Source organism: Nicotiana tabacum, chromosome 14 (genome assembly GCF_000715075.1).
Source record: "Nicotiana tabacum cultivar K326 chromosome 14, ASM71507v2, whole genome shotgun sequence".
NCBI classification, from domain to species: Eukaryota; Viridiplantae; Streptophyta; class Magnoliopsida; order Solanales; family Solanaceae; genus Nicotiana; species Nicotiana tabacum.
In genome coordinates, this window is record NC_134093.1 from 53,806,634 (window position 1) to 53,826,787 (window position 20,154).

Genomic DNA, 20,154 nt, shown 5'->3' on the forward strand with positions numbered 1-20,154 from the left:
TGAACTGAAGTCTAACATATGAGACGGATTGCCACGATACTTTCAGAGCATAGAAACATGGAATACCGGATGAACTACAGAGAGACTAAGTGGTAGTGCAAGTTTGTAAGCCACCTCTCCAACTCTTCAAGAATCTCAAAAGGCCCAATATACCTAGGGATCAACTTGCCCTTCTTCCCGAACCTCATCACACCCTTCATAGGCGAAACCCGGAGCAAGACCCGCTCACCAACTATGAATGCAACATCACGAACCTTCCAATCCACATAACTCTTCTGTCTAGATTGGGATGTACGAAGTGAATCCTGAATCAATTTAACCTTTTCCAAGGCATCCTGAACCAAGTCTGTGCCTAATAGCCTAGCCTCGCCCGGTTCGAACTAACCCACTGGAGACCGGCACCGCCTACCATACAAGGCCTCATACGGAGCCATCTGAATGCTCTACTGGTAGCTGTTGTTGTAAGAAAACTCCGCAAGTGGTAAGAACTGATCCCAAGCACCCCCAAAATCTATCACACAAGCGCAGAGCATATCCTTAGTATATGAATAGTGCGTTCGGACTGTCCGTCTGTCTGAGGGTGAAATGTTGTGCTCAACTCAACCCGATTACCTAACTCTTACTATACAGCCCTCCAGAACCGTGGTGTAAATTGCGTACCCTGGTCAGAGATGATGGATACCGGTACGCCATGAAACCTGACATTTTTGCAGATATAAATTCGAGCCAACTGCTCGGAAGAATGGGTAGTCATCACAGGAATGAAATGAGCTGACTTGGTCAGTCTATCCACAATCACCCAGACTGCATCAAACCTCCGGTGAGTCCGAAAACAAAATCCATAGTGATCTGCTCCCATTTCCACTCTGGAATCTCTAACTTCTGAAGTAACCCACCTGGCCGCTGATGCTCATACTTCACCTGTTGGCAATTTAGACAGCGAGCCACATACTTCACTATGTCTTTCTTTATTCACCTCCACCAGTAATGTTGCCTCAAGTCCTGATACATCTTCGCGACACCCGGATGAATGGAGTACCGTGAACTATGAGCCTCCTGGAGAATCAACTCATGCAAGCCATCTACATTGGGTACACATAGCCTGCCCTACATCCATAATACACCGTCATCTCCAATAGTAACTTTCTTGGCATCACCGTACTGAACTGTATCCTTAAGGACAAGCAGATGAGGGTCATCATATTGACGCTCTCTGATACGATCATAAAGAGAAGACTGAGAAACTACACAAGCCAAAACTCGGCTCGGCTCGAAAATATCCAATCTGACAAACTGGTTGGTCAATGCTTGAACATCCAAGGCCAAAGGCCTTTCTGCTACCTGTAATTATGCTAAGCTGCCCAAACTCTCCGCCTTACGACTCAAGGCATTGGCCACCACATTGGCCTTTCCGGGATGATAGAGAATGGTGATATCATAATCCTTAAGCAACTCCAACCATCTCTGCTGCTGTAAATTAAGATCCTTCTGTTTAAACAGATGATGTAGACTTCGGTGATCGGTATAAACCTCATAATGGACACTGTACAAATAATGCCGCCAAATCTTCAAGGCATGAACAATAGCTGCTAACTCAAGGTCGTGGACCGGATAATTCTTCTCATGTACCTTTAACTGTCTGGACGCATAGGCAATCACCCTACTGTCTTGTATCAACACTGCGCCGAGACCAATACGCGACGCATCACAATACACTATATAAGACCCTGAACCTGTAGGTAATACCAATACTGGGGATGTAGTCAAAGTCGTCTTGAGCTTTTGGAAGTTCTCCTCACATTCCTCGGTCCACCTGAGTGGAGCACCCTTCCGGGTCAATTTGGTCATAGGTGCAACAATAGAAGAGAAATCCTCTACAAATCAGCGATAATACCATGCTAAACCAAGGAAACTCTGGATCTCCATAGCTAAGGACAGTGTGGACCAACTCTGCACTGCTTCAATCTTCTTCGGATCCACCTTGATCCCTTCGCATGAAAATATATGACCCAAAAATCCCACTGAATCAAATAAGAATTCACACTTTGAAAATTTTGCATATAACTTCTTTTCTATCAAAGTCTGAAGCACAGTTCTCAAGTGCTGCTCATGATCCTCCTGACTCCGGGAATACACCAGAATGTCGTAAATAAATACAATGACGAATGAGTCAAGATAGGGCTGAAATACACTATTCATTAAGTGCAAAAATACTACTGGAGCGTTGGTTAGACCAAATGACATTACAAGGAACTCATAATGACCATACCGAGTCATAAAAGCAGTATTCAGAATATTTGGCTCTCGAATCTTCAACTGATGATAGCCTGAACGCAAGTCGATCTTAGAGAACATTCTGGCACCCTGGAGCTGATCAAATAAGTCATCAATACATGGCAATGGATACATGGTCTTCACTTTAACCTTGTTCAGCTGGCGGTAATCAATATACATCCGCATAGAACCATCCTTCTTCTTCACAAATAAGATAGGAGCACCCCAAGGCTATATACTGGGCCGAATGAAACCCTTATCAAGCAACTCCTGTAACTGTTCTTTTAATTCTTTCAACTCTACTGGGGCCATACAATATGGTGGAATAGAAATGGGCTGAGTGCCTAGTAACAAATCAATGCTAAAGTCAACATCCCTATCGGGCGGCATACCCGAAAGATCCGTTGGAAATACATCAGGAAAATCCCTTACTATAGGAACTGACTCCACGGTAAGAGTATCAACATTAGCATCTCTCATATAGGCCAGGTACGCATCATGCCCCTTCTCAACCATTCGTTGAGCTTTAAGAAATGAAACAACCCTGCTAGGAACATGATCCAAGGTACCTCTCCACTCTAGCCGCGGTAGACCTGGCATAGCCAACGTCACCGTCACAATCAAGAATAGCGTGATAGGGCGACAACCAGTCCATGCCCAAAATAATATCGAAATCCACCATACTGAGCAATAATAAATCAGCTTTGGTCTCAAAACCACTGATCACAATTGAACACGACCGATACACATGGTCCACAATAATAGATTCACCCACAGGTGTAGATACATAAACAAAAGAACTCAATGAATCACGAGATACGCCCAAATACGGGGCAAAATAAGATGACACATAAGAATAAGTGGAGCCTGGATCAAATAAGACTGATGCATCTCTATGACAGATCGAAATAATACCTGTGATAACAGAATCGGATACAACTGCCTCCGTCCTAGCAGGAAGGGCATAATATCTGGCATGGCCTCCCTCTCTAGGGTGACCTCTACCTGTCCGACCTCCACCTCTAGCTAGCTGTACAGGTGGAGTGGCAACTGGTGCAGAAATCATGGCCTGAGAAGCGTGAGGTGTGGAATAGGTGGGGCCTGACAAATCTGTGGAGGTGCACCCCTCCTAAATATGGGGAAATCCCTCATTATATGACGAGTGTCACCACACTCAAAACAAGCCCTCGGAGGACGTGGCTGCTGAGATTGGCTCGGGCCTGATCGACTAGACTGCCCTCGATCATGGCCCATGATCCTGGCCCTCGATCCTGGCCCTCGATCCTAGCCTCGATCCTGCCCTCAATCCTGGCCCTTGATCCTGGCCCTCGATCCTTGCCCTCGATCATGGCCTCGATCCTGGCTTCGATTTTTGCCCCCGAATTTCCAGTAGAAAAATTGCAACAGCTGTTTAAGTCCAACTTTTGATCTGTTAACCATCTGAAACTCACCCGAGGCCCTCGGGACCTCAACCAAATATACCAACAAGTCCTAAAATATCATACAAACTTATTTGAAACCTCAAATCACATAAAACGATGCTAAAACCACGAATCATACCTCAATTCAAGCTTAAGAAACTTAAGAATTTCCAACTTCTATATTCGATGTCGAAACCTATCAAATCAAGTCCGATTGACCTCAAAATTTGCACACAAGTCATAAATGACATAACGGAGCTATGAAAATTTTCGGAACTTGATTCTGACCCCGATATCAAAAAGTCAACTCCCTGGTCAAACTTCCTAACTTAAATTCCTATTTTAGCCATTTTAAGCCTAATTTAACTACGAACTTCCAAATAAAGTTCTGATCACGCTCCTAAGTCCAAAGGCACCATACAGAGCTGTTGGAATCATCAAAATTCTATTCCGGGGTCGTTTACACATAGGTCGACATTCAACCAACTTTTTCAACTTAAATTTTAAACTTTGGAACTAAGTGTTCCAATTCATTCTAAAATCTCTACGGATCTGAACCGACTACCCCGACAAGTCACATAACAGTTATAAAGTACATAATGAGTAGTAAATATGGGAATGGGGTTACAACTTTTAAAACGACTGATCGGGTCGTTACAGGATCACTGCTGCCTAGTTTTATTTTCTCTGTTTTTCTTGTTAACTGTGTTTAGAAAGAAAAAAAGAAAGTATGAAAGAAGAAAATACTTGCAAATACATTTAGTATTCAAATAGGTTTGAGAAAATATATTACACTATGGAAAATACTTGCGATGGAGCACACATTGGTAGTCGATTATAGCTTTCCTAAAGTTGCATATTTGTTACACTAGAACATAATAATGATCAAATAGTATGTTTTATTTTGAGAGAACCATATTTTAGAGGGGTCCTTCTTATATTGCAAGGAAATATTTCTTTTTAAGTCTACTTCAAGTTTTGAGCTTCTATTGGTCCACTTGCTCCATTAGAGTTTAGTCTTTAATTTGTCACAGCGACAAGCCATCAGTTTTGATGACTCAAAAGTTTAGTTCATTACTTAAAAGACTTTTGGATGGTTTAATCAAAAAGTCATTAAAGGAAACAAAAAAGAATTCATTAGCAAATTCTCTGTTTTGTTACTTATATTTCCCATATGTCAAACTTCAATGGTGCGTGTATTTTAGTTGGACTCTAATAAGTAATGATAAAGAAACCTAGGATGGATTTTTTTTTTCATTATTGTCAAGTTTGGACAAGAGGAAAATATGGTGAAATCACTACATGAAGGGACATGGTTCATAACTGGCAATTTCCTTTCTGTAAGACGCTGGGAGTCAAAATTTGTCCCTGAGGCAGCAACCCTATCATCTACTGCCATATGGATTCACCTACCACAACTCCCTATAGAGTTCTATGATAAAGAAATCATGGAAAAGTTGGCAGGAAACCAGGAAAGCTACTTAAGGTAGATACATGCACCCCATCCACTTTCAGAGGGCATTATGTGAGAATATGCATTCAAATACCCCTAGAAGTCCCTGTGAAAACCTTAGTTATCATTGGAGAACACAAGCAAGTGTATTTTGTTCGGTGGTTTGAGACTTTGAGTAGCTTCATATGATATATTATGACTTGCGTGTATGGACGATTTTAGTTTTTGAGTTGTTCGAGATTAATTTGGAAGAATGATTCTCGATTTAGAAATTTTAAGTTGGGATAGTTGATCAAGGTTTGACTTTTGGATAAACGGACTCAAAATCGGGTTTTGATTGTTCTGATAGGTTCGTCTGAAGATTTTAGACTTATTCGTATGTTCGAATTTGATTTTGGAGGTTCCTAAAAGAATTCGACTCTATTTCTCGAAAGTTGGCAATTGAAGAATTTAACAGTTCATAAATTTAATCAAGAGTTGACTTTGATATTATTTTCAATTGGTGTTTAGACACTTTGAAAAGTTCGATATAGTTGAATTGAACTTGTGTGCAAAATTTTAAAGTAATCCGAAGTGTGTAAGTGTGATTCGGACACACTTTTGACGGAAATATTTAACAATCTAAGAGAAAATTTATTTAGTTTGGGCCTCGTTCTTTGTTGAGATGTTCTTGTGGGTGTTTTGAGACTTTGGATAAACTTGGTTAATGGATTTGTACTTGTTGGTAAGATTGTATGGGATCTCAAGGGGCTCGGGTTTGTTTTGGATTATTGGTTGAGAGACTAGTTAAGTTAAAGATTTGGAGTTTGATCATGGTCAATATAGGGTCAAGATGACCTTTTTTTCGATATTTTGAGTGTGCGAGCAGGTTTGTAGCATGTTTTATGATTGAAATATATATATGGTTTATGTCCGAGAGGTTCCGAATGAATTTTGGGGTGCTAAAATGAATTTTTTTTTATTGCTGATTTTTCTGGTGTGAATAATTACGAAAATATCATTTATGTCCCTGAAATGTTCAGACTTCTCTTAAAATATCAAAACATTATATCTCCCTCATTTTAAGGCCAAATTGAGTGATTCAAAAGGCTATCTTGGGTGTAATCTCGCAAGGATTATGTTGGCCTTATCAAATTTGAGTTTCGAGGTCATCTATGATCTGATTCAAGTTAGAACAACTGCTGTATTATTTTTTTTACTTGTTTCAAAATTTAGTCATTTTTTATCACAAGGTTTTGAAGCTCGGATTTGGACGATTTTGGAGGGAATTTTTATAATTTGGATTGGGGTAAGTATTTTTTACTCGGATTTATTTATATTTCACGATTCCAACCTTGAATTTAGCGATTGTTTGATGAATCAAATTGAAGAAATTGGGATTTTAGTAAATAAAAAATTTAAAACATAAATTGATGATTTGATGGTCGATTTGAGGTCGGATTTGGATGAAACACATATATTTGGACTCGTATTCGAATGAGTGTTTGGAATTTGTGAGCTTTGTCGGGTTCCGAGGTGCGGGCCCGAGGTTGACTTTTTTATTTTAGTTAAAGATCGAAGTTTTATTATTCGGAATCGTTTTCTATAGCTTTATTTATGATATTAAGTTATTTTGACTAGATTCGAGCCGTCCGGAGGTTGATTTGCGTAGGAAGGGCTTTTTAGAGTGTTGATTTAGCTTACTTTTAGTAAGTGTCTTGCCTAACTTTATTGGAGAAATTTTTTCCTAATAAAATAGGATTGTTTGCTACATGCGGGGTGATGTATATGCTAGGTGACGAGCGTATATGCATGTGCCAGATTTATCCATGCTCGAGGTAGAATATATGATTCTTTTTGCCTTGTAGGACTATGTGATTTTCTTGCCTTATATTTTACTTGACTTCTATAATAATATGAATATGAATTTCAACGCTAGAAACCATGATTCAACTTGTCATAACTAGATTAAATTTGACGGCCTCTTTGTAAATTGGTGATGTGCTAAATTCGGTCATCACTATACCTAATCACAAAATACATGTCTATGACCGTAATTCTGAGGTACTTGGGTTCCATACTTATGTTGAAAAGCATGTTTGAGCTTTGTCGAGATACTTGAACAATAAGGTTCTTGAGGTTTATTAAATTATTTATTGGTTCAAGAACGATGATTGATGTTCACGTGGTGTATTTGCTTAATCACTCTTCTTGATGCTATCCATGCTTTCTACCTTGCTTGTCATTGATATACGTGTGCTTTGAGAGGAAGAGTGTGTCACGAACCGAAATTTCCACCTTCGGGACCGATATGGTACCTAACATTTCACTTGCTAGGCAAGCTAACGTTAGAATAATTTAAACCATTTTTAACAATCCATTTTAATTAATTAATAAAGAAACCAAAAAAACTAAAAAAAATGTCTAAATTAAAGTGAACAATCCAAAATAATAACGCTGTCTAAATACCAACACAGAACTGGAGTCACAAGTACACGAGCTTCTAGATAATACAAACAAGGGTGTGAATAAAAATAAAGTTGTCTGAAAGAAAGCACAACTAAAATAAAGTAGAAGGAGACTTCAGAGCTGCGAACGCCGTGCAACTATACCTCAAATCTCCTCTGATAGTTGAATCCGAGCAAATCTATAGTACGCCGCTAGGACCAACTCCGGTATCTGCACAAGAAGTGCAGAGTGTAGTATGAGTACAACCGACCCCATGCACTCTGTAAGTGCCGAACTTAACCTCGACGAAGTAGTGACGAGGCTAAGGCAGGTTGCTTACATTAACCTGTACGCAATAATAATAATAATAATAATAATAATAATAATAATAATAATAATAACAGAAATAGAAGTAACACCAATAAATCATTTCAACAGTCACAACCAATTATTTCTTTTCTCATTCTGTTGCGGCGTGCAACCCGTTTCCCCAATATAATCCTTCAATTAAATTCTGTTGCGGCATGCAACCTACTCCAACAATATAACTTAAAATATAATCCGTTGCGGCGTGTAACCCGATCCCCTAATATATTCATTTTTATCTCAATTTAGGTGTGATTCGTCGTTTCAACAATATAATTTAACAACTCTTAAATGTAATAAAAATACTCCAATAAATACCACATTCGATAAGAAATTATTAGGCAACAAAGCATACAATATTTTTAAATTATTTAGGAAACAAGTAAATGACAAGTAGCAATTAATTGTGGAAATCAGGGAGAAAATAGGTAATTTAATATCTAATATACTAAATGTCAAGTAGCACATAAGTCAAATAAGCATGTAGCAATTATAGCATGAATTCAAGACTTAATATTTGGCGAGGAATATGAGAGAAATAATTAATATAATAATTAACTCATGATAAAGAAAATAATTTATGATTTCCAGATAAATATGCAAACAATCAATTTAACGATGTATAGACACTTGTCACCTTGCCTATACATCGTTACACATGAAATTCACATAATAAATAATTTAAGGGTTCTATTCCCTCAAGTCAAGGTTAACCACGACACTTACCTTGATTCGCAATTTAAATGATTACTCGGCCACGACTTTTTCTTTCAAATTAGTCTCCAAACCAATCAAACCTATCAAATTATTGGCCAACAATTCAATTGGAGCTTTGAAAATTATTCGCAATTCGAAAGAGACTTAATTTAAGTCATTCTCGGAAAAGTCAACCAAAAGTCAATGTGGGGCCCACCTTTCGGACCCCGACGAAAAATTATGAAATTCGAACACCCGTTCCGTTACGAGTTCAACCATACAAAAATTATCGAATTCCGACATTGGATTGCCCTTTGAATCCTAAAATTATAGTTTATGAAGTTTCTATAATTTTTTCCAAATTTTTATCTCACAATACTAATTGAATGATGAAAACAATGATATATTCATGTATATTAACCAAATCCGAGTTAGAATCACTTACCCCGATGAATTTCTTGAAAAACCCACGAAACATCGTCACAAACCAAGCTCCCAAAGTCCAAATGTTAAATAATACCCTAACCCTCGGTTATATAGTACACAATCTAAACTCTCATTCTGCTGACCGCACATTTTCTTGTGCGGTTGCACATCCCAGGTTCTGCGGCCGCAATTCCAAATTGTGTGGTCGCACTTCTATGGTGACTGCACTATCAAGCTTTAGTAATTTGACCATAACTTTCTGTACAAATGTCCAAATTATTAATGATATACCTTTATGGAAATTAGATTCAAAGTGCTACAACATTCGTTTTTGAATCATCTCCAAATTCCTTAAAGATTAAAAGATATAAGTTTTCAAAGTCAGACCATCGAACTTGCAGAACCTCCTTTCTGCGGCCGTGAGAAGAATTCTACGGACAGCACAATTTCAACTGCGGTCCGCACAATTACTACTGCCCCCACACTTTGGGAGTTTGAGGCCGCACTTCCGCACTCTAAAATGTGCCCTCCGCACTTCAAATGTTCCACAACATAGTCAGAGTGCCGAAATTCCCAAACTCACTCAAAACTCACCCAAGCCACTCGGGATCCCGTTCAAATATTCCAACAACTCTCGCAACATAATACGGACTTACTCGGGGTTTCAAATCACGTCAAACAACATCGAAATTACAATTCACATCTCGATTCAGACTTATGAGTTTCAAACTTTTCAATTAACAAAACTCGTGCCGAAACATAATAATGAATCCGGAATGACTTCGAATTTGACACACAAGTCATAAATGACGTAGCGAAGCTATTCCAATTTTTAGAATCTCAATCTGAGTCTGATATCAATAAAGACAACTCCGCGATCAAACTTTGGAAATCTTTAGTCTTTAGATTTCTAGTTTCCGTTAAATGGCGATAATTTGAGCTAGGGACCTACGAATTCAATTTCGGACATACACCCAAGTCCCAAATCACGATACAGACCTATCAGAACTGTCAAAATACTGATCCAGGTCTGTTTGCTCAAAATGTTGATCCAAGTCAACTCAAATAAGTTTTAAAGCTTTATTTCACATTTTAATCAATTTTTCATATAAAAATTTTCCAAAAAATTATACGCACTACGCACACAAGTCGGGGAATGATGAATAGTGCTATTCAAGGTCATAGAACACAGAAATAAATTTTAAATTTAAAGATGACATATTGGGTCATCACATTCTCTACCTCTAAAACAAATATTCGTCCTCGAACGAAATTAGAAAAGTACTTGAGCTGGTGAAAAGGTGTGGATATCTACTCCGCATGTCCGACTCGACTCCTAGGTAGATGCCTCAATCGGTTGACCTATCCATTACACCCGAACTGAAGGATAACTCTTAGACCTCAACTGTCGGACCTGCCTAGCTAGAATAGCTACTCGCTCCTCCTCATAAGTCAAATCTTTGTCCAATTGGACTGAGCTGAAGTCTAGTACATGGGACGAATCGCCATGATATTTTTGGAGCATGGAACACTGGATTGACTTTTGATAAACTAGGTGGTAGTGCAAGCCTGTAGGCTACTTCACCCACCCGTTCAAGAATTTCAAAGGGTCCGATATACCTAGGGCTCAACTTGCCCTTCTTTCCGAATCTCATTACACCTTTCATGGTGAAACCCGGAGCAATACTTTTTCTCCTGCCATGAATGCAACGTCACGAACCTTATAGTCTGCATAGCTCTTTTGCCTAGATTGAGCTGTGCGAAGTCGATCCTGAATAATCTTGACCTTATCTAAGGCATCTTGTACCAAATCAGTACCCAACAACCGAGCCTCTCCCGATTCAAACTAGCCAACTGGAGAACGGTATCGCCTCCCATATAATGTTTCATACGAAGCCATCTAAATGCTTGACTGGTAGCTATTATTATAGGCAAACTCCGCAAGTGGCAAGAACTGATCCCAAGAACCTCCAAATTCTATAACACAAGCACAGAGCATATTTTCCAATATCTGAATAGTGCGCTCGGACTGTCCGTCTGTCTGGGTATGAAATGTTGTACTCAACTCATCCCGCATGCATAAATCACGCTGTACTGCCCTCCAGAAGTGCGAGGTGAACTGCATGCCTCGATCTGAAATAATAGATACGGGCACACCGTGAAGGCGGACAATCTCACGAATGTAAATTTCAGCTAATTGTCTGAAGGATAGGTAACTGCCACTGGAATGAAATGTGCTGACTTTGTCAACCTGTCCAGAATGACCCATATTGCGTCAAACTTTCTCTGAGTTTGTGGGAGTCCAACAACAAAATCCATAGTGATACGCTCCCACTTCCACTCAAGAATTTCTAACTTCTGAAGTAAACCACCAGGTCTCTAATGCTCGTAATTGACTTGTTGACAATTCAGACACCTAGCTACATATGCAATTATATCCTTTTTCATTCTCCTTCACCAATAATGTTGCCGCAAAACTTGATACGTTTTGACGGTACCCGGATGAATAGAATACTAGGAACTGTGGGCCTCTTCAAGAATTAATTCACAAAGCCCATCCATATTAGGAACACAAATATGACCCTGCATCCGCAGAACTCCATCATCTCCCACAACAACCTGCTTGGCACCACCGTGCCGCCCCGTGTCCTTAAGGACAAACAAATGAGGATCATCATATTGTTGCTCTCTGATGCGCTCATATAAAAAAGACTGAGCGACTATACAAGCTAGAATCCGACTGGGCTATGAAACATCTAGCCTCAAGAACCGATTGGCCAAAGTCTGAACATCTGCAGCTAATGGCCTCTCACGAACTGGAATACACGTAAGGTTGCCCATACTTACAGCCTTTTTACTCAAAGCATCGGCCACCACATTGGCCTTCCCTGGGTGATACAAAATGGTGATATCATAGTCTTTCAACAACTCTAACCATCTTCTCTGCCTCAAATTGAGATCTTTTTGTTTGAACAGATACTGTAGACTACGATGATCCGTGAATACCTCACATGACATGCCATAAAGGTAGTGTCTCCAAATCTTCAGCGCATGAACAATGGATGCCAATTTTAAATCATGAACATGATAATTCTTCTTGTGAACTTTCAACTGCCGCGACGTATATGCAATCACCCTACCATCTTGCATTAATACTGCACCGATCCAATATGAGACGCATCACAATACACCGTGTAAGATCCTGAACCTGTGGGTAACACCAACACTGGTGCCGTAGTCAAAGCAGTCTTGAGCTTCTGAAAGCTCAACTCACACTCGTCTGACCATCTGAATGGAACACCTTTCTGGGTTAGTCTGGTCAATGGGTTTGCTATGGATGAAAACCCTTCCACGAACCGGCGATAATAACCTGCCAAACCCAAAAAACTCTGTATCTCTATTACTGAAGTAGGTCTAGGCCAGTTCTAAACTGCCTCAATCTTCTTAGGATCCACCTTTATAACTTTTGCCGATACAACATGGCCCAAAAAGGCAACTGAGTTTAACAAAAACTCGCATTTTAAAAATTTGGCATATAATTGTCTATTCTCCAAAGTCTGAAGCACAATCCGAAGATGTTGTTCATGCTCCTCTCGACTGCTAGAGTAAATCAGGATATTATCAATGAACACAACCACAAAAGAATTCAGACAGGGCTTGAACACCTGATTCATCAAATCCATAAATGCTGCTGGGGCATTTGTCAGCCCAAATGACATCACTAGGAATTCATAATGCCCATACCGAGTCTGAAAAACTGTCTTAGGGACATCAGATGCCCTAATCTTCAATTGATGATAACCAGACCTTAAATCGGTCTTTGAAAACACCTTGGTACCCTGAACCTGATTGAATAAGTCATCAATTCTTGGCAACGGATACTTGTTCTTGCTAGTAGCCTTGTTCAACTGCCAATAATCTATACATATTCGCATTGAACCATCTTTCTTCTTTACAAATAACACTGGTGCACCCCATGGCAATACACTAGGTCTAATGAATCCCTGGTTAAATAAGTCTTGTAACTGCTCCTTCATTTCCTTTAGCTCTGGCAGAGCCATACTGTATGGTAAAATAGAAATAGGTTGGGTGCCTGGAGCCAAATCGATATAGAAGTCAATATCTCTGTCGGGTGGTATCCCTGGCAAATCTGTAGGAAATACATCTGGAAACTCACGGACAACTGGAACTGAATCCATAGAAGGAACTTCCGTGCTGGGATCGCGAATATAGGCCAAATAAGCTAGACATCCCTTCTTGACCATACGACGAGCTTTCACGTAAGAGATAACCTTGCTGGTGGAATGTCCAAGAGTCCCTTTCCACTCTATTCGAGGTAACCCCAGCATGGATAAGGTCACCGTTTTGGCGTGACAATCCAATACATCATGATAAGGTGACAACCAATCCATTCCCAAGATAACATCAAAATCTACCATATCAAGAAATAGAATATCTACGCTAGTCTCAAGACTCCCAATAGTAATTACACAGGAACAATAAACATAATCTACCATAATAGAATCTCCCACCAGTGTGGACACACACAGAAGCACTCAGAGAATCACGAGGCACAACTAGATACAAAGCAAAATAGGAAGACACGTAGGAATAAGTAGATCCTGGATCAAATAGAACTGAAGCATCTCTATGGAAAACTGGAACAATACATGTGATTACGGTATCAGATGACTTGGCCTCAAGCCTAGCTGGAAAAGCATAAAATCGGGGCTGAGCCCCACCACTCAGAGTTGTATCTCAGGGATGGCCCCTAACTAGCTGGCCTCCACCTCTAACAATCTGACCTCCACCTCTAACTGTCTGACCCCTGCCCCTAGCTGGCCGGGTGGGCGGTGGAGCAACCGGTGCCGATATGATGGCACGAGAATCCTGCTGAGATCTGTTGCTCGACAACCTAGGGAAATACCTCATGATGTGACCAATGTTCCCACACTTATAACACCCATCCTGTTGTTGTGGTTGCTAAAGCCGAAGATGACCCGAACGGGCCGGATAACCGCAGTAGTGACTCTGGAGCGGTAGTGCACTGATAGGATCTAGATGTGCACTAAATGTTGGCTACCCAGAGTATGGCATAATAGGACCGTGACTCCCTGAAGCACCATGAGATGCTTGAAGTACTAAATAAAATGGCCTGGGAGAATGGACCCTACCATAAGTATCCCTGCCTCCAGATGAGGCACCTCTGAAATTACCGGAATGACGAGGCCTCTTATCTAACACTGGCCCTCTCTCCCGAGCACGAACTAACTCGATCCGCCTAGTAATATTCACAGCTGTCTGGAAGGAAATATCACTCCCTGTTTCCTTGGCCATCTGAAGCCTGATAGTATAAGTAAGTCCATCGATGAATCTTCTCACTCTCTCCTTTTCAGTAGGAAGCAAGATGATGGCATGACGTGCTAAGTCCACAAATCGGGTTTCATACTGGGTAACAGTCATACTACCCTGCTGGAGATTCTCAAACCGCCTGCGGTATTCCTCTCTCAATGTAATAGGAATAAACTTCTCCAGAAATAGCTGTGAGAACTGGTCCCAAGTAAGTGCAGGTGACCTAGATGGTCTGGTCAACATATAATCTCTCCACCACCTCTTGGCGGAACCCGTCATCTGAAATACAACAAAATCGATCCCGTTGCTTTCAACTATTCCTATGTTCCACAGCACCTCATGGAAGCAGTCAAGATAATCCTGTGGGTTCTCATAAGGTGTACTACTGAAGTGAACTGGAAAGAGCTTAGAAAACTTGTCGAGTCTCAATAAGGCCTCAGAAGACATGGCAGGCCTATCACCAGCCTGTGCCGCAACAACTGGCTGAACTACCCCAACTGGCGGGACTGCTGGAGCCTGATTATGGGGAGCCATCTGCTCCGGAGCGGGAGTAGTGGGAGTTTTTGCTCCTCCCCCAGCCTGTGAGACGGCTGGTGCCACTGGAAATATACCATTATGGGCCACGCCCTCCATAAGGCTCACCAAAAGGACTAGACCATCCTGAAGCACTGGAGTAGCTATGAATCCTTCCGGGACATAAACTGGTCCAACATGCACAGTCTGAGCTGGAACCTCTGCTCCCAAATCCACCTGAGGTTCTACAACAGGTTTTGTTGCTTGAGCTCTAGACTAAGCTCTACCTTAGCCTCTGGCGCGACCTCGGCCTCGGCCTCTATCCCTGGTCAAAGTTTCCACCGGGGGCTCTGGTCCCTCTCTGGCGGTAAATGTAGTACGTGTTATCGCCATCCGCGAGAGAACAAGAATAGAATGATTCAATCATCGATGATAGAATAAAATCGCACAATAGAATAAGAAAGAAGTGATATTGTTCCTAAACTTGATAGACTCTGGAAGATAAGTACAGACGTCTCCGTACCGATCCTTCAGACTCTACTAAGCTTTCTCGTGACCCGTGAGACCTAAGTAACCTAGTGCTCTGATACCAACTTTTCACGACCCAAAATTTCCACCTTCGGGGCCGTGATGGCGCCTAACATTTCACTTGATAGGCAAGCCAATGTTAGAATAATTTAAAGCATTTTTAACTATCCATTTTAATTAATTAATAAAGAAACCAAACAACTGAAAAAATATTTAAATTAAGTGAACAATCCAAAATAATAACGCTGTCTAAATACCAACCCAGAACTGGAGTCACAAGTGCACGAGCTTCTAGAATAATACAAACAAGGGTGTGAATAAAAATAAAATTGTCTGAAAGAAAGCACATCTCGTATACCTCAAGTCTCGTATGATAGTTGAATCCGAGCAAATCTACAGTACGCCGCTAGGACCAACTCCGGTATCTGCACAAGAAGTGCAGAGTGTAGTATGAGTATAACCGACCCCATGTACTCCGTAAGTGTCGATCCTAACCTCGACGAAGTAGTGACTAGGCTATGAAAAGACACTAATAATAATAATAATAATAATAATAATAATAATTATAATAATAATAATAATAATAATAATAATAATAATAATAATAATAATAATAATAACAGGAATAGAAGTAAGACCAGTAAATCATATCAATAATTGAAGTTATTTCAGCAGTCACAACCAATTATTTCTTTTCTCATTCTATTGCGGCGTGCAACCCGTTCCCCCAATATAATCCTTCAATTAAATTCTGTTGCGGTGTGCAACCTGCTCCAATAATATAACTTAAAATATAATCCGTTGCGGCGTACAACCCGATACCCCAATATATTCATTTTCCTCTCCGTTGTGGCGTGCGACCCGCTCCAACAATGTAATATAACAACTCTTAAATGTAATAAAAATACTCCAATAAATACCACATTCGATAAGAAATTATTAGGCAACAAAGTATACAATATTTATAAATTATTTAGGAAATAATTAATGACAAGTAGCAATTAATTATGAAAATCAGGGGAAAAATAGGTAATTTAATATCTAATATACTAAATGTCAAGTAGCAATTAAGTCACATAAGTCAAATAAGCATGTAACAATTATAGCATGAATTCAAGACTTAATATTTGGCGAGGAATATGAGAGAAATAATTAATATAATAATTAACTCATGATAGAGAAAATAATTTATGATTTCTAGATAAATATGCAAACAATCAATTTGACGACGTATAGATACTCGTCACCTTGCCTATACATCGTTACACATGAAATTCACATAACAAATAATTTAAGGGTTCTATTCCCTCAAGTTAAGGTTAACTACGATACTTACCTTGATTCGCAATTAAATGATTACTCAGCCACAACTTTTCCATTCGAATTAGACTCCAAACCAGTCAAACCTATCAAATTATTGGCCAACAATTCAATTGGAGCTTTGAAAATTATTCGCAACTCGAAAGAGACTTAATTTAAGTCATTCTCAAAAAAGTCAACCAAAAGTTAATGTGGGGCCCACTTTTCGAACCCCGACGAAAAATTACGGAATCCGAATACCCGTTCCGATACGAGTTCAACCATACAAAAATTATCGAATTCCGACATCGGATTGCCCTTCAAATCCTAAAATTTTAGTTTATTAAGTTTCTATAATTTTTCCCAAATTTTCATCTCAAATACTAATTGAATGATGAAAACAATGATATATTCATGTATATTAACCAAATCCGAGTTAGAATCACTTACCTTGATAAATTTCTTGAAAACATCCACGAAATATCGTCACAAACCGAGCTTCCAAAGTCCAAATGTGAAATAATAACCTAACCCTCGGTTATATAGTACACAATCTGACCTCTCATTGTGCTGACCACACATTTTCTTGTACGGTCGCACATCCCAAGTTCTGCGGCCGCAATTCCAAATGGTGCGGTCACACTTCTATGGTGACTGCACTACTAGGCTTTAGTAATTTGACCATAGCTTTCTGTATAAATGTCAAAATGATTAATGATAAAGATTTCTGGAAACTAGATTCAAAGGGCTACAACTTTCGTTTCTGAATCATCTCCAAATTCCTTATAGATTAAAAGATATAAGCTTCCGAAGTTAGACCATCGAACCTGCAGAACCTCCTTTCTGTGGCCGCGAGAAGAATTCTGCGGACCGCATAATTTCAACTGCGGTCCGCACATTTTCAAGTGTGGTCCGCACAATTACTACTGACCCCGGACCTTGGGAGTTCACGGCCGCACTTCCGCACTCTAAAATGTGCCCTCCGCACTTCAACTGTTCCACAACATCGTCAGAGTGCCGAAATGCCCAGACTCGCTCAAAACTCACCTCGGAACTCACCCGAGCCACTCGGGATCTCGTTTAAATATTCCAACAAGTGTCGTAACATAATACGGACTTACTCAGGGTTTCAAATCATGTAAGCAACATAGAAATTACAATTCACATCTCGATTCAGATTTATGAGTTTCAAACTTTTTAATTAACAAAACTCGTGCCGAAGCATATTAAATGAATTCGGAATGACTTCAAATTTGGCACACAAGTCATAAATAATGTAGCGGATCTATTCTAATTTTCTGAATCTCAATCCGAGTCCGATATCAATAAAGTCAACTCCGCGGTCAAACTTTAGAAATCTTTAGTCTTTTGATTTCTAGTTTCCGTTAAATGGCGATAATTGGAGCTAGGGACTTCCGAATTCGATTTTGGACATACACCTAAGTCCCAAATCACGATACGAACCTATCGGAACTGTCAAAATACTGATACGGGTTTGTTTGCTTAAAATATTGACCGAAGTCAACTCAAACGAGTTTTAAAGCTCTATTTCACATTTTAATTAATTTTTCATATAAAAACTTTTCAAAAAATTATACGCACTGTGCACGCAAGTCGGGGAATAATGAATAGTGCTATTCGAATTCATAGAACACAGAAATAAATTTTAAATTTAAAGATGACATATTGGGTCATCACAGAGTGTAAAGAACAAAGGGTGATGTCGTGCCATTACATATACATTATCATGTGAGGAAGAGTGTAAAGTACGAAGTGTGATGTCATGACATTGCATATACACTATCATGTGAGGAAGAGTGTAAAGTAGGAGGGGTGATGCCGTTCCATTTCATATACATTATTACACACGAAGGATAATGTCATATCATTATTTTACATTATCATATGAGGAAGAGTGTAAAGCACGAAGGGTGATGCCGTTCCATTGCATATACATTATCATGTGATGAAGAGAGTAAAGCACGAAGGGTGAGGTCGTGCCATTGCATATACATTTATGTCTTCATTCCAAGTTGTCATTGTTGCACCTATGATTTCTATGTGACTTGATGTTGTTGTCACGTCTTTACCTCCTACCTTAATTGTTTTTGTTTTATCCACGCTTTATGTCTGTTTATCTGGTCACAATCATGCTTTTCATCTTGTTTGTTATATTTACACCTATCCTTTCCTCGTTTGTTGTGCTCTCATCTAAACCTTATACTTTGCTAGATAGTGAAATTTATATTCTCCTACCTTAATTTCTATCATTACTTTTGTGCTTCCCACCCTATTTGTTACCGTTGTCCATATGCTGTCCCTTGTTCGATATTGCTGCCTGTGTATTTTTCACTTCCTTGTTACTGTTATTGGCATTTCTTTTACCTGGTTGTACTGTTATACATATGCTTGGTGAGGATGAGATAAATACACGAAGGGTGTTGTGCCAATTAATTTGACATATATTCATATATTTGGTGAGGACGAGATAAATGCACGACGGGTGTTGTCGTGTCATTTGACTTGATATCTTGAACATATTCCTTATACTGTGAAGATTCGTAGATTTACTATGTTGTTTGGTGATTATCACTATAAGAAAAGGATGTGTTGTGATATTGAAAATACTGACCGTAATTTCTTTTAGCAATCATTTACTGCTTCGCATATTTATTCTTGTACTCTTCTCTGTTATTTCTAATATTGTTTCTATTGCAAATCTAACAGAACACGTTATATTAGTGAATATATTATGACTAAGAAAATTTTGCTACTACTTCACCGAGGTTAGTCAAGATACTTACTGAGTATATGAGATCGATTGTACTCATATTACACTTATGCACCTTGCATGCAAATATTCGGCGAGAGAAAGCTATGGAGTTCGTGGTCCTAGAATTGAAGACGTATAAGCACTCCAGATACAAGCTACCATTTGTTCGTGGTAGTTTAGGATTTATATTTCTGTTTATATAAATTTCAAACAAATGATGTATCTTACCTCAAACTGAAATTGTAATCTTACTTGTAGTCGCTCATGACTTGTACTACCAGTCCTTGGAAAGTTGTATAGAATTCAGTTATTTTATTCTTGTTGTTATTGATATTTCACTTGAGTTACCTTATTCTATGTTAGACTTACCTAGCACTAGGTTAAGTGCCATCACATTTAGGTGGATATATGGGTCGTGACAACTAGCACCATATATCTGATAGTAAAAGGCGTTGGGACCATTTATCTGATATCTCTAGAAGTTTTATTAGTTGTTGGTTTGTAGGAGAGGACTTTAATGAGGTCCCCAAATCTGGAGTCAAATTTGGTAGCAACAGTATTAATACTAATATAAGTAACCTGTCTTGAAACTGCTTGAATCGGTGTAAACTACTAGACCTGGGCTA